Source organism: Perca fluviatilis, chromosome 6 (assembly GCF_010015445.1).
Source record: "Perca fluviatilis chromosome 6, GENO_Pfluv_1.0, whole genome shotgun sequence".
In the NCBI taxonomy this organism is placed as follows: Eukaryota; Metazoa; Chordata; class Actinopteri; order Perciformes; family Percidae; genus Perca; species Perca fluviatilis.
The window spans coordinates 16,912,644-16,925,453 of NC_053117.1; the positions used below are offsets into that span (position 1 = coordinate 16,912,644).

Here is a 12,810-nt window from a genome sequence, read left to right on the forward strand (position 1 = left end):
GTCATACGGGTGCCAGTTGTGTATATGTGTTGCATGGCTGTATTTTTTGTTACTAATTGCGGCCTACTCCCAGATGTTTTGCAATAACAAAGTGGTTAGTTATTTTTCAGTTGGAAAAGTTGTCATATTCCGAGCTACCATGAAGCATCATGTGCCATATTAGCGACAGTCAAAATGATTTTATCCAGGTTAACTGAGCAGAAATGCAGGGCTATATTCATGCTGAGAGAGGCTCCATTTGCATCTACGTATGTATGTCTGTGTTTGCATGTGTGTATGTTTTCCTGTGCGTTTGTCTCTGTGATAAACGGACCCAGGCGTCTCGGATAGCTATTCAGGCTACTACATCATGTTGATGAAAGGGAACAATAGCTGTGTCTCAGTCAACAACGTCTGTCTGTCTGGCTTGGGCCATGTCTCTCTCTTTCTCTATGTGTGTGTGTGTCTCCTGGACATGAACTTGAACTTGAGACAGGCAGCCAGACACCATCTGTGCACCAGGGGTAATGAATTCAGTGCATTCATGGCTGTAGAGCAAGCCAGGCCACTGCCACCCATTGATGAGCAGATGACCCCTATAGTCTGAGTTAGCTCTTCATCACTAATATAATTCAACAATACCAGCTGGTAGTAGGGGAGTTTATTTTGGCTGTTTGCCTAAAGAGATTTAAGAGTAGTGGTGTGCCAGCAGTAGCGGAGTTTACATGCATGTGTGCAGTCAGTGTGCGTGCTTGCCTGCGTTTGTATGCTTGTCAGTGGTTAAACATGTCTGCATGAAGCCCTGCATGTTTTCCCTCCTGTTTATCTTTGTCTCACTATACAGCTCATGCAAATGAATTGACATACACCCTTTCCCTTCCCATATACTGGCTCTTTCCCCATTAAAGCACTGGCCTGCTATTTTAACGACACAGCCATGCTGAATTTATTGCCTTGATAATTGAAAGGGCCGGTTCAGTATCCCCCCTGATAAAGGGTAGTAAGTGAATGAGGCATAAACCTTAAACAAGCCAGGCACAATGTGAATTCCTGCAGGCCCTCCTTCTCCTCCACCTCCTCCTCCTTCTCTTCGTTCTCTTCCTCCAGCTCAAGCTTCTGTCACAATCACAAGCGCACGCGAACACACGCATGCGCACACACAATAAGGCTTTTCCCTCTGGTTGGTGTCGCCACGGCAACGGTAGGTGAGATCACCGTGCGCATGGCAGCATCAGCCCCTGCCAATGCAGGACAGATTCTTGGTTTCTGTGTGTGTGTGTGTGTGTGTGTGTGTGTGTGTGTGTGTGTGTGTGTGTGTGCATGTGTGTGCATGTGTGTGTAGAGTGCTCTGTGTAAAAAACCATAATGCCACCCACTCCCTCCCTCAATGGCTCAATGTAGACACATTATAGTGTTCAAATGAGTTTCCTGTCACGTAACCGCGCATGCATTGGTTGATTGATTTAGATTAAGTTTCTCTAGTTTTCTCCATGAATTGAAGTCATAATGTTAATTAAACTGCTGAATGAATTGTGAGAGTCTGAGGTTGTGATTTGTATGTGAGGCAAAACAAAGTATGAGATTGTAAATTTGTCTTTACACACAGACTGACACACACAAACGCTCAAAAAGGCGCCATCGGCTTCATTAATGGTGTCAATGCCGATTTACAGGGATCTGATGGTCCTCTCTCCATAACAAACTAGCCAGCCATAACTTGCCAATAATCCACTGAGGAATGTCATGGTTGGGCCCATTTTAATGACATCATGCATGGCCACTTGAGCGTCTTGTGGGGAGCAGCGGGCATGCTGTGCTCTGCCACGCTGTATGGCCCTCCCATCAGCTAACTGCATGGATGTGCATGGCCGACAAAGATCTATTCCATACGTAACATAATGTGATTGTGTTTGAAAGTGATAGAATTGTGTTGTCTGTATGGTGTTGGTTTGTTGTTGTCTGGCATGATGAGGTTATTCAGCTCTTGTGGTATTCAAACGATCTCTTTGGTAGTTATGACGCAGAATAATATGCATCTATACAAACTTTTTACAGTTTTACCGCTACAAGTGAAACTTGAGAGCTAAAAGTGAGTCCTAGAAAATGTGTCAGTGAAACACCACTTTCATGACATAGATGCTCTAAGGCAAATGCAATTATCTATAATTATAGTCAGCCTATTTTAAATTGTGAGCTTGTGTTTATTCCCTTAATTGTCCGTCAAGCTGACAGTTACAACCAAAGTTAAACCAAAATGGTGTTGCCAGAATTGATACTTCCAACATCTTAGTCTATATTTTGCCCAAACCTGCCTTATTAATCTAAAATCTCCATCAGTATGCTTGCTAGTCTGCCACACCAATCCCTAAATTTCCCTATATAAGTATATTTAGGACCACAGAACTGATCACTGCAATAAGAGTCACTCTAGAGGCAAGAAAAGAAAACAGAAAAGGAGGATTTTGAGATAAGTCAAACCATACATTTGTGTAACTGTTTTGATTTAAGTAGAGTAACTGTCTGTTTTATTCTTTTGCAACATATATAATTACAATCATCTGTAGACATTATTAAGATAGGATAGTGGTTATCTTGTCTCAGTGTTTCTCTAACACCCGTAACATTGCTGTCAAGATAATTTGTCGAATCACAATGTGTAATGCAAGCAATACTGTGTGAGCTGATAATGATTTTTCGCAATCACATCAAAATTTAATATTGCTAAAGTTGTAGGAGAGAATATAATAGGATGCAACATGCCACATTTTACACTTTGTCCCTATGATAATACTGCTAACAACTAGTACATTATACTCTTAGTTATGTAGCTGCATGATTAGATATCAGTACTGTGGCAGCAGTAGTGCACAATAAGGCTGTATACACAAATGTTACTTTGGCACTACAGGTCTAAAGCTGGCTGTCAGCCTGTCTCCTAGGATATCTGTGCTTCGCTGGCTTTTTATTATGCAAATACTATGCACTATAAATAAATTAGTATAATTGCATCTGAAATATGCTTTGAATCTTCCTCGAAGATGAAAGGGTGTAAATAATATATTTTGTGTTACTGCATTATTCATCCTCTATTAATTACAATCATCGGGGCCCTCAGTCTCACCGTGCTATATGCTATACTCTACATTTAAGCGGACTGCATGTAGTTTTTTATACACAGTATACCGTATGTATGTCCATGATCTGTCAGTATCAAGGTACTGGTTTGTAAATTATAAGTCTAATTGTCTCTTACTGTCACTCTCAATTTCACATTAGTAATCAATATTAGCATAATGCAGTTTCTAAACCTTAAATGGCTTTTATTGTTGAAATGGTAATTAATGTTCGAACAAGCTCTGACTCAGTAAAAACCCAACACACCCGTATGTATTGTCTGCACATCCAGATTTTTCTTTTTCACATCATGCATGAGCACATCTGCATTATCATTTCATAGAAGAGGAGGGGCTTCAGAAAAAATTAACTAAGCATAAATACTGTAGTCGTGCTGCCACTACAATTAAAATATGCCCGTCTTTGCGATCTTTGTAAAGCATATGGTATTGAGCCCTAGATGCAATCTGAATACAGGGAACCATTTAAAAAAAAAAAATGCAGTTCGGCAATTAAATTATATGGGCTCTCGGACTAGAGAGCTAGGACAAGCGAATATAGAATAGTGAGCAGTAGTTGCTACGCTCGCATTAGCATCTGGCCCTTTTATGTAAATTTGATGAGAAAGGATTCATGCATATACGCTAGGGCTGGGGTGTACTCGCCTAATATCCTTATTAAAGAGGGGTGAGTGAAATATTTATTAGGGGGGCTAAGGGTTAGGAATGGGGGGGGCTGTCCTGTTTTGTCATGAGGACCCGAGGTGGAAGAAGGGGGAAAGGGAGGAGGAGGTTGGCTTTCTCTATGAGTGTCTCTCTCTGCCTCAAGGTGCCACCATCTTAAGGCGTTTGGCAGTAGTGAGAGTGTGAGGAGGGTAGACCTAAAATGTCCGCTGGCATAGACACGCACACGCATACACATTAACGAATACACATTTCTGTGTGGCATGTGGACAGGAACACGGAGCTCTGAAAGTCGATTATTCAATTACTGCCATCAGCAGCTCTGCATGCTGAGCGTTTCATTTGCATGTATTAATTCCCTCGATTACTGTCACTTACGAGATTGTTTAGCTTTTAGCTTTCTATTGCACGCCGTTTATAGGGTACGAGCGCTAATACCAGCACCGTCATCAGAACTAACCTGGTATTTGTTAATATTTTAAGAATCTTAATTTAACAATTTCTATGTATTTTCAGCCCAAGAAACAAATTTGTTTCTTTCAGATTGACAAAACATTGTAATGGGACACACAATTCTATTTGAAAATAATTTAAGTTACACATAGGCTAATAATGTTTATTTAGTGCAAAGAGTTTATTCAATTATTTGATTGCCGTAATCTTCAACCAGAGCGTGCCACCTTAAAGTGCCACACATCATAGAAATAAAACATATTGTATATGTCACACATCTATCAGTGTACTTACCTCAATCTTAAGGATAAAGGTGCAGTATTTTACCTTTTTTGAACATTTATTGATAAAACGTGTTCTTTTTGAGAGAATATTTCTTCAAACGGTTACATCAAAACTGACAATACAAATGCTTTAGAGCAAAGAAAGGAAGTAGGTGACAATATTGCCAAGTTATGTAAATCAGCGCTATATCATTTTCTGTCTCCTTCTCTCTTACTCACTATCACTGTCACATACACACACTGTAGCTGACCTCCGCTATCTGTTAATTATCATAAATGTGCTTAGTGAGGCGGCATACACACACGGGCACACACACTGGCACACACACACACACACACACACACACACACACACACACACACACACACACACATTGTTCAGTAAGATACAGACACAACATTAGCATTCCCTTTCATCCTGAAGTGCTCCTGATGCATAGCATGAGGAAGAATGTGCAGGAAATTATTCAAGATGAATTAGACCACACATCATCCCCATTTTTCGGGCATCGACACAGACACACACACACACACACACACATACACAAAGACAGAGACCCACACATACACACACGTTCACCAGATAATATTTTATCCGAGGTATTTGACTATTGTTACAATTAGAGTTTTTACAATTTGTTTCTGTAGATATAAGTATATTGCTGTGTGTGCATCTGGAAGTCATCACTTCTATATACTAGAAGTGTGTACGTGGATATTATGTCTATGTGTGCTGTGTGTCCTTGTCATAGTCAGCCTGTGGTCCCTTTTTACATGCATAAAGTATACAATATCAGCTGTTTCCTCTGATGAGTGGTACGCCACGGCGTGCTGCCAAAGAAGTGAGAATAATTAAGCGGCTGCATGTTTGAGCCCGGCCTTGGCTAATGGATTGTTACCGGGAGGAAATGAGACAGGCAGCATGGGGGAGCTGGGTGGCAAAGCAGACCTCGACTTTGGATAATGAAACACTGAAAGCCACCGGGGTGGAGAGTAGACACACCTCTCATAAAGGAAATGCTTTTGTTCTATGACTACTTCTTTTTGTCATATAGGTAGGTGCAATTGGTGAGGAGACACACAGTGTGAGAAAGGCGTTCTGCATCACTTAAGTCAAGATATATATATATATATATACAGTTTTTCCAATTTTAAATTTCTTTTCAAATTGGTGCAGCTCACTTAAACATCATTTTATTTTTCCACTCTATAAAAAGAAATCTGTATGTTGCTCATATTGCCTGTGTGTGACTGTGTGTGATAGTTATACATATGCAATTTGCACTAGATTTAGCATCTTCTGCATCACCACACTGCTGCTTTAGAGAAAGCAGGAGATGATTCTTGGCACTGTCGTAGCCAGTGTAGCCCACCTACCCCCCACCCACATGTAAGCAGAGTAGTGGTGGGGAGAGGGGGGAGCGGAGCAGAGGAGGGAGATAGAGGAGCAGGAGGGAGATGGGATGAGACAAGCCACACAAGCCGCAAAGGGAACAGGGTGAAGGTGATGGGGGGAGTGCTGTATAGTTACCCTAAACCCTGCTGTAGGGCTAAACACACACACACACACACACACACACACTGAGTTGACACACAACCGCAAAACACACCCAGAACAGTGTAGAACATTGCAATGGGGAGTATGAGTCTATGCCCTATAAAAGATATCCTAATTGTTTTTATTGTTTTTTTCCTATTACTCCTGAAGTGTTACAGTAATTCAATTTAAAGGTTATGTTTGTCTGACGTAAATGTTTTTTTTCCCCAGGATCCTTGATTTTAATGTATTTTTGGAGTTTGTATATGATGAAACGAAAACAAATAAAATTGAGAACTAAATCATAAGAATCTTATGTGGTTTTATTATTGATTATTGAGAGGTTATGTGTGTGTGTGTGTGTGTGTGTGTGTGTGTGTGTGTGTGTGTGTGTGTGTGTGTGTGTGTGTGTGTGTGTGGTGTGTGTGTGTGCACTTTGATATGGAGCTCTAATAAAATGTGGCATCTGTCAGTTTGATAGTGACATGCCAGAAGAGCCTCATAATCACTTGGGAACACAGCAGGAAAGAAATCCAGAAGACAGAAACTACGTACAGTGTATACATATAGATATACATATGTGGTGATTATGACACAGTAGGAGGATATATATATATATATCCTCCTACTGTGTCATAATCACCACATTGAAATAAAATTAGCTGGTATAGGCTTTGGATAAAAACCAAAGCAATTTTTTTAATTCTTTGTAACGTCAAAAGTGCACTTTTTTTGTCATTCTTGTTCAACTACAGTGTATTTGACATGTGACCTGTTTTTTTTACATGGTTCAGGAGAATGTTACATCTACATTTACCCCATTGTTTAAAGATGTATTCAAGTTCATCAGCATGTTGCTGTGTGAGGTCAAAAAAACTAACCATGGGCTTACAACCCAGGATCAACAACATGGCTGCTAAAACTGCGTTAGCATACACCAGAATTAGCCCGGAAAACTTGGCAATTTAGACCAAAATGATCTCTTTTCATGAAATATTTAAGTATCTATACATCAGTAATACAACTTTAGACCTTGACCTTAACATTTAAACAAAGTTTCATATTAATATTTTCAAGTATGAAAAAAAATACCTCCAATAACCTTCAAATGATCTGCAAAGCATCTGCTCATTGGCCATGAAGGTACCACGTTTGACTTGCTATTTGTGGCAAAGTGTAAAGGTTGAGCAGACATTTGCACAAAGTTATTGCCATTCTGAATACCTGCAAGTCAACGTAGCGATGGTAAATGCTACCTCTGTTTCCTTCTTCTACCATATAACTCTGCGTTTGCTTTCCCCTCCTCTCTTTTTAGTGGAGAATATGTTAATTGCGATTTGCTCAAGAGGAGTTATTCAACATGTAAAGGTTAACTCTTGGCATATGTATTCACTCCCTGCCTGTGTGTGTGTGTGTGTGTGTGTGTGTGTGTGTGTGTGTGTGTGTGTGTGTCTTTCATTGCTCCAGTGATGGAGAAAGAGAGCTGTGGAGAACTACTGGCAACCGGAAGTAGAGGTCAAAACGAGATCTCTGGGATTTTGCTCTCTACTGGAACCACATGAGGTGAGCTTATGTTAAACCAAAATGTGTGTGTGTGTGTGTGTTTGCGTAATAGCCAATATGGCATAAATGTGTAGACATGTGCAATACCATGACAACATTTAATTTTTGTGTATTTCTCTGCTATGCATTTTTATATATGGCAGAAACATCATGAATTACACCTAAATTCTAAAACACTCTATTGTTCCATATTTGTGGGTTTACTGTTAGCTCTGGTAATTCAAGAATTTTTTTTTTTTTCAAATTCACAGATCACTTAGCTCTGAGTTGTTTACGGGATACTTGATTCTGATATTTATCTGAGAAATGTATTGTTATTGTTGAACACTGACAAAAACAGCCACATTTCTTTGTTGGCAAGGGTTTTGTCTTTCCCCTCTCTGCCTATCTTTGCTGATGTGTGAGTCTGTGTCCGTGTGTGTCTGTTTGCCTGCAGCAAAGTTAGCCCATGTGTGTGTTGGATGAAGGCATATATGTTAGTAGTGGTCCAGAGGACACAGTAAACAGAATAACAGTGGTTTGAAGGGAGCTCAGGCGATGTGGGCAATATCAAATCCCATGACCCATTCTTTGCCCTGTGGTCCATACCAAAGACAAAAAGCACAGGGGAAAAATAGGTTATTGTTCACTGTTGATCATCACAACGCAACACTACACAACACAACACACCAACAGTAGCTACAACCAGGAAGTGATTTCAAAAATCTCCTCTGGACATTGAAATCCATGCGGTAACAGTAATTGCCCTCCGTCCCTGGCCATGTTTGCATTGCGTGCAGGACATCTTGCTCTATCAATTAGACCTCAGCCATTATAACACATGACATTTGGATGTATTGAAGAGAGACAAACATTTTAATGAGCTGAGCTCTCTCTCGTGACAAAGAAATATTTCTCATATTAGCTGGCTGCAGCAGCTGATTACCATCCACGCTGTCTTTATTTCTACTTTGACCCCATTTTTCTTGCAACTAGGTGACGTCTGCAGAGGTCGAGGTGGTGCAAAGTGTTTGGATATTAGTGGTACACATTGTGCGCCACTAGCTGAAATGATTGACACCTGTCACTGTCAGCAGAAAATATACAATAGCACTTGGTACCAATGCTAGGCTTATACTCTTGATGGTAGGACAATACCACACAGTGGCACTTTGGTATGAAAAATTGTAACCAGATGAAAATACCCCGGTGACTCAGAGATGTTCTGTGTTGAGAGTTCTCAGAGTTCAAAGTTTATTTCTTGGTGATGCTAAAAAAAAAAAAAAAAAAGCGGCTGAAGAGAAGAGGTGGTATGTCAGCGCCCATGGGCCCAGTGTGCGGTGGTGTTACTCGTCCTAATTACTCCCAATACTCACACACATTTGGTAGACTGCTCAGAAGGGCCAATTAGAAGGGCAGGGCAAGTCACTGGGTAGGAAAAGTCAGTGCTCAAGTCATCTCGACTATACCACAGAGAGATGGAGTCTTAAAGCAAACTCTTCGGTACATTTTCACAATTTACATTTTTTTATAAAATTAACACTTATGCCACCATAGCACCATTTCAAAGGAAATATCTTATGACTTCAAAATTGGTATATTTCTGTATGTACTGTATACATATCATTATTCCAGCATAACTTTAGCTTAGCATTCAGGAATGCTGCTTTTTTGTAATAGGTCACATTGAGTGTAGCCACGATCATTGATGATGGTGTTAATCAGGTTGACCAAAACATTAGCTTTTTGTGAAAGAGGTTAAAGTTGTTAACTGAGACTTCAGAATTGTGTCACTGCATAATAAAGTTGGGTCAACAGCTTCAAATATCGAACACTTTGCTGAACAGCACTAAACAGCTGATATTTGAATTCAGTTTCAATGGCTTTCTCCAGATGATCCAATAAGATACAGTAAACGCAACATCTGTGGAGCATCTTTTTGACTGTGCCAACATTTTATCTTAGATAGACCTCACTCCCTCTGCTGAAAGCCTAGCTAAAAGTGATTCAGTGTCATTAGACCCCTATATCTGACTTTGCATTATTTTGTTAGAGGTAGGTTTTTTATATGAGTAACATGTTACCACCCCCCCATCAGCTATTACCTGTGTGCAGAATAGAGCAGGGCCATGGGTTACAGCCAGTAGCCAGAGCATGAAACGAGGACAGCTTTTCATTGTTGCAGATACAGATGCACTTTGACAATATCAGGATATGTTACCACTTGAAATAAGGATAAAGACTTTTTTGGAGAGTTGCATTTCTCTTTTTTACTCTCTCTCGCTCTATGATTTTCACAAAGCTCAGACAATAAAAAAACATACATTTACACTGTAAAATTTGCCTTAGTACCATTTGCTGAATATTAAGATAAGCACCTAATGAAAACACAGCATGTTTACTATAGAGTATAGTTTGTTTACATTGCGTCACCTCATTTCCTATGCTATACTCATAATCATCTATCAGACATGCATATTTGGAGTACAGCTGCTTACTATTACGGTGCCAGCGGGGGTAAGTATTTATAATGTGGCGCCGCATTCATGGATATAAACCCTCCAGTCTTGTAGGCCGGCTTCTGTATCATCAGTGCAAGCCCACCGAGATTAATGAAGTCGTCTGCATTTGTCTGCATGATTAAGGAGTGCTAAAGCGTCAGTGTGTGTGTGAGTGTGTGCATGTTGTCTTAGATAAAATAACAGCAACAGAGAACAAAAGACGCCAGAATACAGGAAGGCTTTGCAGTAGGTTCATTAAAAAACATCAAAATGAACAATTTTGCCCAGTAAAGATAGCGTAGTAAATGCAAAGGCTTAAGTCTTTATGATAAGGTAATACAGTAGCAAACAATTATAAATGATGACTTAAATCGGGAAGGCAAAAGAGGGAGAAAATAATACATTATTTATGGAAATATTGTAAAATATGTGAAAGATGTTTTTCTTTTCAATGGATTAGTTTCCATCTATAATTTTCTTTTTCCCTATTTGTCAAGTAATTCCATATTTCATGCTTGGATGCAATCCCCTCTCCGTGCTATATATTGCAGATGTTCATGCCTCTTAGCGATAGCACAATATGTCCTTTCCATGGTTGTTCAAAAATTCCACCAAACTACTCATCTTTTTTCCCTCATTCCGATGCACTACATTATCATTGGTGTACCGCGGGATGAGTCTGGAATTTGAGGAAATCTTGTTTTATCAATTTATAATTAAAACATAAAACTACAGTTCTTTTTCTTCCATTTAATATCCAAGTAGCTTTCAACGGGCTGTGTAATAGCACTGCGTAGGGAGGGTTTCTTCTGCATCATCATACAGTACAGTCAGAACAAAGGATATGCACATCGTAAAATCATGCAAATTAATGCAAATCGCTGGCAGCAAGGAATAGCGAGGTGGCAGGAGGGGAGTTTGTATAAGCAGAGGGATGCCAAGGACTTTGTATACACTACTTGCCAGACCATCTTCCTTTAAGTTATGGAAGATAACTAAAAATATATTGGTTTGAATTCCGAAATCTCTTCTGCACAATAGAACAAGAGTTTGACTTTGAGACTTTGAGTTTCCTCTTCTCTTAATAAATCAATTTTTTTCTCAATGCCTAAACAATATGTAGCTTTGTATTCTTTTCTTTTTGTTTTGTTTTTCTTCATGCTGCAACAAAATGCATAGTGTTCACTCAAGACGCTGTTCTAAAACACAGTGCAATGGCTGCAAACAACCTTGCAGTATGTGTGTGTGTGTGTGTGTTGGAATGATGCAATATTTCGACTGTATCGCCTCAGAGAAATGCAGAACAGATATTACTAACATCAGCGCTAATCAAAGTCCTCCTTCTTGCCTCCTCGTCCTCCCAGTAAATACTTCAACCTTATCAAACATGTGACATATTTTAATTAGTGCGTTATCTAACTGGGGGGGATTAGGTAATGATGAACTGACTCAGTCTCCATTTTCCTTTAGCCACGAAAAGAAAAATATGTTCATATTTATTTCCCTGGATATTAGATTTGGTTCTCACCATGAATATTTAAAACACTAGTAGATTCCTATATACTGCATCAGGACACTATATAACATGCATCCGGCACATATAACGTGCAAAACATTCATTTGTGTACTTAAAAGTAAAAATCTATTTGCTTTCATCCTAAATTATATATCATCATTTTTATAATTCATAATAAAACACAGCATTGCTGAGTGTTCAAAGTGTTTGTTTGTGGTGTAAAATATGCCAGTGTGTGTTTCATCACAAATTAATTACATGTTCTGATCCAATCCTAATTTATAAAACCCAGAATTGCGTAATGAAATACAAAAAGTGAATCATTTTGCAAAGCATGTATCTTTTCATGAAATGAATTCCTGTAGCATCTACTTCTCTCGACAAAATGCTGATATTAATATTGACATGGTTTCACAATATTGCATTCAGAGGTTCTCCTAGCTGTACAACAATCACTAATTTGTTTCAACTTGCATACACAAAACATATTTAAATAAAGCTGCCCTCTTTCAGACAGCACACACACACACACACACACACACACACACACTGACTAACCCGCAGACACAATATGGTAGGAGAGTAAAAGGGGGGAGGGCAGAGACAGACATTCACAATTGTGCATAATGATGTTAACATTCCTGCATGTCTAATACATGGGATATTGAGACCGACACTAGCTGGTCGGCAGTCTTGCTGTGTATTGTGCATGTTCACGGCTATAAACGGTGGCGGTGCATAATGATGTATTAATTGTGGCCTGCTCTTGCTCATGGTGTTCGGGCTCCTTGCCGAGGTTACTATGCAGACTTTGATTGTTAATCTTATCAAACATATGCAAGATCACGCTGCACTTTATTTTCTAGTCTGCTTTCATGAAATCAGGTGCATGCTAATCTGAGTAACGACAGCGACTGCTGTTATTACTTTGTACAAAATTGCGAACAGTGGACATATTCATATTGTTTATTTTGTTTTCAAATGATGGTTAATTTTGGAGGGATTAACCCAGATGTACAAAGCTGTTTAAATATAACAACTCAGCACAGACATATAGTGTGAAGCAGGAGCAGGAGAAGATACATGCTAAATTTAAAGGAATGGCATGGCAACAACAAATTAAAACATCCTCATCCTAACTTAATGAATATTTGTATTCACAAATAGTGGCTTAAAGGGTGTGCCTTAATTTCAAACGCAT

At 39.3% G+C, this 12,810-nt stretch overlaps 1 long non-coding RNA gene across 1 annotated transcript in view; it reads left to right on the forward strand.

The window, feature by feature from the left end:
* The window catches only part of LOC120560795, a 37,584-nt gene that overhangs the window by 7,051 nt on the left and 17,723 nt on the right, over window positions 1-12,810 (forward strand). Inside the window, exon 2 of the long non-coding RNA XR_005639513.1 lies at window positions 7,518-7,613. This is a non-coding gene — a long non-coding RNA (uncharacterized LOC120560795). The remainder of the gene's footprint in view (window positions 1-7,517; window positions 7,614-12,810) is intronic.